Source organism: Phymastichus coffea, unplaced genomic scaffold, assembly GCF_024137745.1.
Source record: "Phymastichus coffea isolate CEN01 unplaced genomic scaffold, Cenicafe_Pcof_1.1 PCOF00046, whole genome shotgun sequence".
Lineage (NCBI taxonomy): Eukaryota > Metazoa > Arthropoda > Insecta > Hymenoptera > Eulophidae > Phymastichus > Phymastichus coffea.
Window position 1 is genome coordinate 660,376 of NW_026706857.1, and position 12,117 is coordinate 672,492.

The window sequence follows — 12,117 nt, forward strand, 5'->3', positions numbered from 1 at the left end:
ATTTAGATGATTTTGAAGAATTTCTATATTATGCACGTTGAATTTTGCATTGAAAGTAAACTGCTAAATTTCATATCCACATGGGTAAAATAGAGTGACGCTGCGGTAGCACAATTTTTAAAAATGATTCAAATCACCAATTATATTGATCAACAAAATTTATTAATTAAAAAAGTTGTCGGATTGAATCAACATTTATTTTAATGTCTTTTTTGTAATGTATTTATTTTAATGTCTTTTTGTAACTTTCAAAACTATAATATTTTAAACCGGCTCTGTTTTATCGATCGAGAGCACCAAGTCCCGAGATTACGGAAATTTTTACCATCATGTTTCCGTAATTTTTATTAACACTGAGAAAATTTATGAAAAGATGAGAAAAATTATAAGAGCTTTTATAAATTTTTATACGATATTACTTTAAATTTGTGAAGTAGTCTAGTGTCCTAGCTTTACCGTGATGCATTATAATTTATAATGTTCAAATCATTACAATTTTTTCGAAACATTTTTTTCGACACTCCGTGCGGAAAGTGCGTTTTCCCGCACGCTCGGCAAAAAACGTGCGTTGAAAATCGCACTTTCCACACGTCGTATCAAAAAATACGGTACGGCACATGTTCGGGAAAGAGTTTCTCGTCTCGTGTACCATTCCACCTTCGGTTTGCTCGGGCGTAAACGCTACACGAGACTAGAATTTACTTTCCCGCACTTGTATCGTAATGTACTATTTCCATGTGTAAACCTCTTTATTACAAATAAAAATATGTCGCAGCATTTTTAACCCAAATTTTTCTTCTAAAGTAATTGACAAAGTAGAAGTTAGATTAAACAATAAAAACATCGTAAAACATAAAAACTCTGTATTCTATTGTGATGAAAAAGTCAACTTAAACAATGCAACCTTGAAAAAAATAAAAATTTAAGACACGAACTGGTGCCACAATTAATTAAAACGACGAATTTAATGGCCACAAAAGCGTTTGCGTTAGCAGAGATTAGAGCACTTAAATTACCCTCAATTAAAAAAAAAAAAAAAAACAAGCCCCATAACTGCTATGGATAAAAAGGTAGGCACACAGGGTTAAAAGATCAGCAGTAGCGGCATCCGTGAAAAGGGGTTGGTCATATCAGCGAGAACTCCAGCTTATAAACGTCACGCGTTATTTTTATTACTCTCCGAGGTATTTTTAACTATGGTAGCAGCGTTCTTGAATGCCATATATAAACTCTAATGGAAAGTAAATTCAGTGCTATCATCATGTTAAGTGCTCAGTCTGTGACGCTTATGGGAACGTTACGACTGGTTTTAACGTAATAGTTATTAGAAAATTGATCATTTTATTGAATTACGTGCTGTTTACCGTATAATTTATAATCTTTTATTTCTGTTGCTATTATTTCTTATTCGATTTTTATTATGATACTTACTAGCAATAATTGTTTTCTCAACACTTAGATATTCTATAATAATTTATTTTAACTTTGTTGTTCCTCAGCTATGACCAAACTATATCTTGATCATCAATTATGTTAATCGTGCTATCTCGTTTTATCGTGCTTTTGCACAATAAAAATTATGTCCGTCAACAATTTATTAACTGTTTTCGCGAGTAATTACGTGGTCGTTCGCGACGGTTTATAAACGACCGTAAAGAAAGAAATAGAAATATAAAAAGAAATGAGCGCGCGACGATGTAAATGACGTATTTATGTAGTGAGCGCTAAAGCATACGCGTCTGTTTACCTCACGGCACGCACGCGAAGTGTATTTTTGAGAGAGAGAGAGAGAGAGGGAGAGAGAGAGAGACAGTCAGAGAAGTGCGCGAAAAAGAGTTTGAAACTGCGCTCTCTCTCTCTCTCTCTCTCTCTCTCTCTGCAGCCCCTATATATTATAAATATCGCGGCATGAAAGATGGCGCAGACAGAAAGAGGGAGGAATGGACTATGGCAGAAAAGCTTCAAGGAACGGAAAGGGGGTGGTGGAAAGGTTAAAGGAGTGGAACAGAAACCGGAATTAGCATAATCAGAATAATTTCCACCAGCTGACAGCGCCCGCGCTTCCTCCTCCCTCTCGGCTCTTTTTCCCGCGACGATTCTTTTTCGCTGCTTTATTTTGCCAAACCCCCACCCACTCGGGGTGACGTTGTGCTGCTGTGTACCTATACGCCAACGGCAATTCTCACAGCTTTGTGAGAATGTGTAGAGAAGAACAAAGTTTTCGCGCGAAGAGAAAGACAGAGTGAGAGAGAGAGAGACAGGCAGCTTGTTTTTAGCTGCGCGGTTTCTTGTACTTTTGCCTTTTGAAAGCTTTTTCTTTCAGACTTGTGGTTTGTGTTGCCGATCTTTAAGCGTGGATAAGCGTTTCATTGAAAACTTTTGTGCATAAGAGATCTCAGTGAAGTTGGTAGAAATGTAGTTTTCTAATAACAATTTTTTTGTTAGCAAATTTATTATTTTAACTGTAATTCTATTTTATATTTCATTAACATTAATTTAATTTCAGTGTTATCATAACCGTTGGAACATCTGATTTTTTGAAATCTCTATAACTCTAAGGAATGCTTATGAAAGGTCACGTGTAAGACTTGCAATACGACAACTTGAATACTCGCGAGCATACTTTACAAATTTACAGAGAAAAGAAAAGTCGGCGTGAAAAGTAATAAGTTCATTCACAAGTCGAACGCCTTGGAGTACGTGCTTAGCCAAGTACTTCGAGCGATAGCAGCAAAGGTTTTAGGGAAAAGTTGCAGGTCACGTATAGTTTGAATGCTTGCCGCAATATGGCGCCCCTCGCACCCCTCTGGAATATATCAAAGTTCATGCGTTTCAACCTATAGCATCATACGCGCTTCTTCTTTCGTGATAATCCAAACGAATATATGTACCTTTAAGTTTTATTTTTACAAATTCTCTACATTTTGAGTCAAATTCAGATTCATTATTTTGCTATTTTAAACTCTTTACATATTTTCTAAAAAAGTTCTCTAAAGACATTTTTTCACTGAATTTGAATGTGAAAAAAAAAAAAAAAACAAGAATTCAAATATAAGGCATTATTGAAATGCATCCTATGTAGCTTAAAGTGCTGTCACGAAAATACTAAGCTAAAGAAAAGAAAAGAAAAAAAGAGCACGATCGAGATTGGCGAAATCAAGAGGCAGAGAGTGGTTTTCGGAAAGGGACGTGAAATTTAAACAATATCTCCATGCAGAGCCGCGAAGTTGCTACGTCACGAGCACTTGGATCCACGTCGATCTGTCAGTTTCCAGTCTCAAACAAGATGGATGGCTGGCGAATGGAAATCATGGTTGAAACTCACCCCACTCGCTCGCTCGCTCGCTCGCGCGCGCGCCCGCCTCGACTCCTGTCTCTCTATCTCGCTCGCTCGCTCTTTCTCTGTTGCGCTTCCCTTACCCGATTACCCTTGCGATTTTGCCAGCTCTCAAATTCAATGCCTCTCTTCTTCGCTGCTGCTTGTGCTCTTCCCCCCCGTTTGCCAACCTCCCCTTTACTCCATCCAGCCGCGCTCCCCCACTTTGTGATCGCCTTTTTCTTTTTCATACTGCGCGTACGCTATTCTGCCTTCACTCCACCCTGACAAATATATTCCAATACTCGCTGTGTGCCGCATATTTTCATACACACGCACACACGCCCGCGAGTCTTGCAATGGTTATATAACGTCATTGTTGAGTTACTTCACTTTTCCGATGCTCAAGATACTTCGGATAGATCGTTTTTTTTGTCATATTTTCAGCAACAAGAGGATTAATCGATTCGCGCGTTGACAAATTGCGGACAATTACACGAGATTATGGAGGGCAATTGGTATGTGAGAACAAAACCGGTAGTTTGAGGTAACCAGGAACATTTCACAGCGGGACGTTGCTATCCCAAGAGAAGGCTTACCTTCCCGCTACGAGGTTTCAAACTTCCAGTGTCCCAACTTGCTCGCTATACCAAAGTACTTGTAAAGCTATTGAAAAATTATTACGTTTCACTTATCACATGCAACAATTTACCAAGGTCTTAGTTCATTGGAAGTATATTTTGAAATGTAATCAATTTTCAATGAGCAATTCGTATCATAATACGTACGAACATAATTAGACTCATGAATGATTGTTATTTTCCTCTCCAGAGATCAATTTAATATTTATTGCTTTATAGTAAATAGTTTTGAGCTTGTTAATGACATATTGTTGTTATATTTAAAAAAAAATTTGATATCAAATTATATTTATTCGTATGAAAATAACAGCATTAAAAATTTATCAAAAAATAAGGTTCACAGAACGAGCATACAAAAGGCAATAGAAATGACGGCAGTCATGCCATCTATGCGAGGATATCAGAACTTTTCTTTTGTACGTATCATCGAGGGTCTACTCGACCATGATGTTATCATGGTCATTGTTTAGATATAGTTGATTATTGAAGTGGTATTCATTTTTTGCATATTGTCGGTAAGAGTAACTATGAAAAATCAAAGTATTATACGGTGTAAATCGCTTAAATGAACTACTCTTTAATGGATTACTTTCATGAATTATAATTATATAAGTATTATATTAACAAAAATTTAATTAAAAATATCAGTCATTTACAGTGAATGATTATTTCATCGCTTTGTTGACTAATACGTTTTAACGTTTTGCATATATTTTCAAATTTCTGTTAGCCTATGAAAAAAAGCATTCTGAATAAAAATAACTCCGAATACTGTTGCAATTTATTGAAATTCGTTATTTTATACATGTTTGATTATTTTTCAACACAAAAATTATCTAGAAATCAATACATGGTAACTTTGTTCAAACAAAAGTATGCAAATTTCAAACGCGTGTTTTTCAGTTGAATTGGAAAAAATATCAAACAACTAAGTAGATTTGGCTAATTTATCTTACATCGAGGACTCTTTCAACCAATTAAATACTTTAAAGCTACCGAGTTAAATTATACGAGCCATTGCAATTAATTAGTCTTAATAAAAATTATTCCAAGAATGTCAATTACAAACTGGAACGCCACCTAGCCATAGAAAACAAAAAAAAAGAGTCAGGAGTAAAGAGGGAAAATCGAAGAGGCACGTCCTTTCTGGCAAATCCTGCGGTAAAAATACAAGACTGAAAAAGAACAAAGAAAAAGAAGAAGCACGCAGAGCCAAAGAAAGAAGGTATGCTTGCGGCAGGAAAAGTCCAAGAAAGAGAGGGAGATAAAAAAAAAGCCGCGTGAGAGAGCGAATATATATATATATATATACCGATACAGAAGCTTGCAAGCTCGCTTGTGGAGGAACCGAGATAAACGCTCTCTTCGCGCGAGAGAGAAAGAGGGGCAGATAGCGCGCGAGCAAGCAATCCCGGGGGCTGCTTTAAATGAGTCAGCGTTTTTATGCGGCGCGATGTTGTCAAAGTGCAAACAGCGCTTGATAATATATCATCCCGCAAGCGAGCGTACGGTTAGCAGGTCAACGCGCGCTAGCCGCGGACGTGTGTGTATGTGTGTACGCGTATCTGTGTGTATGCGCGCGTGGGTATGTCTCGACGGCTTTGTGCTGATGGGAGCTGAACTAAATGAACGCCATGACTCCGAAGGGTGACACTGAACAAGTGCGACGACCTTGAAATCTCTATGTCACTGCGTTCATTATCTGATATCGAGATGTCTAAGCTTTTCATGAGATGGATAAATATTTGTATTTGTTGTTTATCTCTATTTGGCGATACGTTTTTATTTGTTGAAATACAATGAAAATTGATGAACAAGCAGCTGGTTAGTTGAAAACAAATGCAGTCGTATTTGTTTATTGGAGTAGGCAGATATGAGTCATAAATAAACTGTCAATCAAAGCACTGAGTGATTGACAACTGAAGTTGCAGAAAAAAGCGGCGCATGTCACTCGAAAACTAATTAGGGTGCGCCCTATGCGTTTTATCTATGACATTTTTTTGTCATTAGAAAAGAGCGCGCGTAACATGCACCGCGAGCCTTTTCGCTGACTGCCTACAAGTGTAAATATCGATTTAACGAGTAAATTTTTACGTAGACTTGTGTGCCTAATGAAGAAACTAATTTTCAGAGTTAATTGCTTACTTTTGCCGTGGGTTGGCAGCCACAAATCATACAAATCGCAACTTGCAGTTGATACAGTACGTTAGAGTCGATCTGATAGGACAACTGTGAACTAAAAATAGCTTATCTATAGGTATCAGCTCTGACGAACATCGTCTCGTTACGGCGAGCACGCGTTACGCACGCGAAACGAGTGCCCTTACAACCTTTCACAAAAATAGCTTACTATTGTGTAATATCTTTTCGCAGCTTATTTCTTTCTTGATTTCAGTCTCTCTGCGACATTTTGCTAACCACAACTTGATTACATTTAGATAAAATACTGCCTGTTCACACTTGCAACAGGTCTCATTAAATAAATGATTGATCTCTCGCTAAATATTTCTTTTTAAATTATACACGATAAAAGGGTGTTAATGAATGGTGACTTAGACATGTGATTTTACTGATTGTGTATTTAAGTTTTTTTAATGAATTAAATCATTTGAACATCAAATTAAATCAATTATTCGTTTAATGACGATTTCAAGTAAAAATTGTATGTTGGTGTAAATATTTCACATTTTCCTTTCATGAAATTTACAGCTGAAAAGTATTTATTTAAAATCTATAAAATCACTATTAAACTTTTGATCAAATTTTTGTACTTTCTATACTGTAATTTAACTATACCTGATGAAATTTGAAGGATTTAGTTGCTTGGCACCAATTTACACATAAAATTTATGACATACTTCAAAACGTTCCCATCTGACTGAAGAAAATATTGTTTTATTACACAAAAAGGAATAGTCTGGAATATGTTAACAAATGTTTTGGAGACTATTGGCATTTAAAAATGGTGAAAGTAGATATTATGTCAAGATGTACGTGGCGAAAAATTGAACGTTTCGCAGACGTCGTCCAACGGATAAGCTGTCTAAATTATCTCGTTTACTACATCAAGATAACGGATGGGGAAAACCATGGGAATCCCACGAAGAAGGAGCCGTCGTGACATGCAACGGTTCATCAAACAAAGTTGGGGCGTTGTAAGGGAATAGAAAAAGCCAAGAACTAAAATGCAAAACGAGAAATTACTTCAAAACGAGTGGTGTTTTTGTGTAATAATACTTTATTTTTGGTAATACCCACCTTGCTTGTAATAATTCTCGCTTCGCTCAGGCGTAAACGCCAGATGAAACACGAATCTACTTTACCGCACTTGTACTGTAATCTACTATTCTATAGCACTACTCGACTAGCACGTACATATCTTTATGATCTAGCATCACAGTATTAGAAAACCCCAGAAACGATAATTGAAGGTCATAAACCCTCTACAGACTGAAACCAATAAATTAATAAAATTAAGAAGTCAGGTAGAATCCAACCATTCCCCTTTACAATAAGCTAATGTCCATCGGAGTCAATTGTACCGTTCCAGTGAACCTATACTACAAAATTTAATTGAAAATTTTTCAGTTCAGTTAAATTACAAAATTTAACTGAAAATATATCAAACTTTATGTGGAATAATTCGACAAAAATTGATGTAAAATAGGTGAGATTCTCTCATATTAAAACAAGTTCTCTTTATAAATGCAAAATTTATAAATTGCAACTCGGAAATTGAAATATAGAGAATGCCTTGCAATTTGAGAGAGTCTCAACCATTTCACATTGATTTTTGAACCTTTTCCTATTTAGACATCGATAAAAAATCAAGCTATAGGGTGTCCATTTGATGCAAATCAAAATGTCACTCATTAATGTGATGATTATTGTTCAACCTATCTACTACGTATTCGTTATGACTCGGATATTATTTTAGAAAGCGAGTATGTATATAGCAGGTAGGTTATCCAACATAATTTTTGAATTGATACTTGCACTGTTTCTGTTTCATTTCAAAATAATAGATAGGTTATAGGTAGATAGGTTTATTGTTGATCGTTACACAATTATTGTTTGCAAATGATTTTTACATATAATCAAAGGAAAATAAACCAATCTCAGCAATTGCATAACAATAATGGAGGAAAGGAGACACCAAATGATGATTTTGATGTAGTTTTAAATTCAGTTAAAGAATTATGCAAGTAAAGAATATAATAGATATGATATAGCATTTTAGAAATTTTTATGTGCAAATTGATTGTTTTTAAATAAATTTGACTTTTATCTAAAGAGTATCATTTTAATAGATTGAAGCGAATAATCAAAATACTTCAAAAGTAATGCGATTTGTTTCAATAACTTGGCCCTCCACAAATCATACGGCATTTCTTTTTCAAATGTTCGCGAAGTAGTTGTCATTTCAGGATAAATAATAATAACAAATATATTAATATAATCCCTGCATACATAACAAATACTAATACTGTTACTTTTAATTTGAAAAAACATGTTTATTTTTTGCAATACACGTAGTCTTTATAGCACGATTCGTATTATCAAAAGCAAATCCAATATCAAAACTAATCCCTTCTCTCTTACCAGTATCAGAGAAGCATCAAGGCAAGCGCGGGAACCCGTAAAGCATACGCTTTTATCTAAATTAAACAGTACCGGCGCGATTTTCATTTCCTGACTGGCTGCTCGCGGAGAGTAGGGCGGCTGTGGCGATCTTATCTCCGGGATAGGAGCGCGCGCACGCGGTTTTTGGTGATCTGCCCGTAAACATGGCAGCTACCTTAACCACCTAGCATGTTCGCTATTTTTTTCATTTTTATATTGTATCTGTTGATTTGTCTAAAATTATACTTACAAACAAAACTTTAAAATTGTTATGGATGAATTGAAAAGCGATAGCTGAAAGTTAAAATGTTGTAAATTATTTTGAGAAATTAATAAACAAAGAAAATCAAATTATTAGGCACAACTGATTGTTTGATTTCTTTATAAAGTAAAAACGAAGTTGTTGCCCTACCTATTATCTATAACTTGAAACCTCACAAACTACTACGTGATTAAATTTGAATGTTAACGTAATCGAATAATTATTTATTAATTAATATCGATGATTGTTGTCTATTTAATATAGTAAAATAATTTTATGTATGTAATGTATTTAAGAATTTTTAACTGACCTTGTAATAGTTTTGATTTGATTCGTGCATCAAACAGCATATTACTTGTATAAAGAGGAAATAAAAGTTTGAAGGGTGCTTGATTAAACAGCTAGAGAAACGTCAAGCTTGGGAATTCTATGTTTTTTATAATTTCATAAATCATAAGCAGGCATGTATCACGCCTTTATTACCAGGCAAAATGCATGTATATCTTTAATAAGTGGCTTAATTCAATGGCTCAATCCCCTTGATTTTGTAGTTGTACTATTTGGATGTTTATAATGATTTGCAAAAAGAGAAAGTGATTTAGCAGGTATAGGAAACCCGGAGTCTCGGAGATATTATAGTCAAGTTTGGGACGGCCCGACGTAAGCCATTAAAATTTGGCAAGACGCATCTTATCTTTCTCATCAAAACTGTCAGTAATCCTAAACAGACCTGTGCCCTGTCTCGACGCTCTCTAGGTCGGATTCTCGATGCCAAGAGGCAGATAAGATGGCGCGTGTCGCGGAAGGTTCATTGCATTCGACAATGGCAGTAACTGGGTTTCGGAACATTTTTCGGTCGTGCGTATTTTTAGGCGGCAGAGGGAAAGCAGTTCACTATATACAGGCTATTAACGTGCGATTACGTTTGACAGCATGAGTTGGCGTACTGTCAGGCAAGCCTGTCGAAGTGAAGAAGCTAATTGAGGAAAAACGATACGTATAGCTTGGCTGCGTTAGTCCTCTTATTTATGCTACCGTTTGAGTTTTTTTCCTTCGTTTGAGACGTTTCAGACGTCGTGTTTTCTCGAAGACTTAACGAGTTGAAAGCTGATTCGCCAGTTGATTCTTGAGGGTCGACTGACAATTGGAAATCTTTAGAGTGTAATGGTTGAGTAAATAAATATGTCGTCTGACTTTGAAAAGATAATTGTTGAAGTTTTATCCATACTTTGATTAAAATGATCTCAGTAGGAAAATCAAACAAGTTTTTTATTAAACCGAATCGAAGTATACAAATGCCACTGTAAAAATGAGATCTCAAGATTATATCTAATTTACATAATTCAGTTCTCTCTCGACGAATAAAACTCGCGCTCATTCTTAAAAACTTGAAGAAAAAGAGAGCATCTTCAACTCGCGCCCAAACAACAATTCCAAAAACACATGTCAAGTTATGAATAATGCAATGATCTTTCCCTTCCTCTCTCGCGTCATCGCTATAAAATCTCACCTCTCGTGCGCGAGTCGCGGGAAAAGCCTGCGTCAAACTTTGGCATTTACGAAATTAGAATCCAAGCGTACGCGGCTGAAACTCTCTCTCTGTTCTCCTTCGACCCGCGCGTGTAAAAGTAATTTGCCAAGTTGGTGTGCGTGCGAAAAGTCCACCGGCTGTCGCACGTTTCACCTCACTCTAATTCGACGTCAGCCGAGAAAGAGCGAGAGAGAGAGAGGGTAGAGAATCTCTCGATTGACGGCTCTCCTCTCTCGGCTTGATTATTATAAATTTTAAAATTACTATATTGCGGGACGTGTGCTTATCGTACAATATTCCGTTTATCTCTTTTGGATTTTATGAGTAGACAGCAATTCTGTCGTTGAAAGAATAACGACAGCGCGAAGAGGTTTATGATAAAGTTTGATAACTTAGTTTTATAGTGTAAAATTTTCTGATGTTCGTTATGAAGGTTTTTCATTATTTCAAATTTCCATAGACATAAGAACGTATGTTTTTCAATACTGAAATTTCCGTTCTATATATATGAATGATTTCAATGATGTTATATTCGAATGATATTACCAAATCGTAGGACGTGACTGCACTTATCTCATCAAAACCGTACTTACATTACGTACCACGTGCAAGGGCTCGTGATCGACAACATATCAGTCTCGAAAAATGCGTCGTAGTAGCCATCTCTCGTCTAAGATAAAAAGGATATTAGTGCACATTTCTTGAAATTTATTTATTTAACAATGAAATAAAGAAGAACCGGATCTGACAATATGTTTTCCACTTGGCGAAGCGTAGTTTTCAAACGTGCGAAGCGTATCTGATGCTCCTAGTATTCGTAAATAAAGAAAGGATATACAAAGTGAAGCTGTTAGAGAAAGTCAAATTTGTGTCCGTCGAACAAAGACGGAAAAGAAAGTTTCAACCGAAACAATAAAATTTCATTATTACTAATTATTATTAACTACTTATAGTCATAATTCAGAGTAACTTTAGTAAACCTTTATTTGACACGCAAACACGAAAACACAATTCTACAATGCTCAAACCATTAGTACTTATTTTTTAATTTAATTTCTTAAGTAACTTTAATTTTCGTAGAAATAAATAAAACGCATTACATGAACGTAAAAAGTAACACGAGAAATTGATATACGATTAATATTCTCCAATGAATTAAAAATTCAAACATCTGATATCAAAGTTGTAGTTTCCAAGGTATAGGCTAGTGTCGAAGATTCAATAGCGAATGTGTCAAGATTGAAAAATCACCTTCCGTCAAGTAAAGTACCGGCAGCGTGCGTTTCGTCTCTCTTTCGCTCTCAGGTTTCTTTTCGGCATAAAAGAGAGAGACGACCGTTCGCTCCTTTAATATGAGGGCTCTAAAACAAATGGTTATGTTTTTATAAAGACAATAAAGTTCGTCCATCTATCACGCCACCGTACGTAATATCGCCTCATACGTGGCCTTCTGCCTATCGGACGTTATATTGGAATTTTATTTTTCTCTCTCTCTCTCTCTCTCTCTTTCTCTTTCTCTTGCTCTTCCTGTCTTTTTTCACCCTAACTACCCACTTATATTTTATATATATATATTATTTATAATTTCCTCGTCAAATATGTTAGTACGTATACTTTACGTGTTAAAAGAACTCAAAAATGAAAAAAGTCAAAAATAAGCAGTAATATTTTGTAGGCAAATTACTTACGTAAAACATTAAAATTTTTTTTCTATATATACAATCTACTAGATTTTTGAAGCATG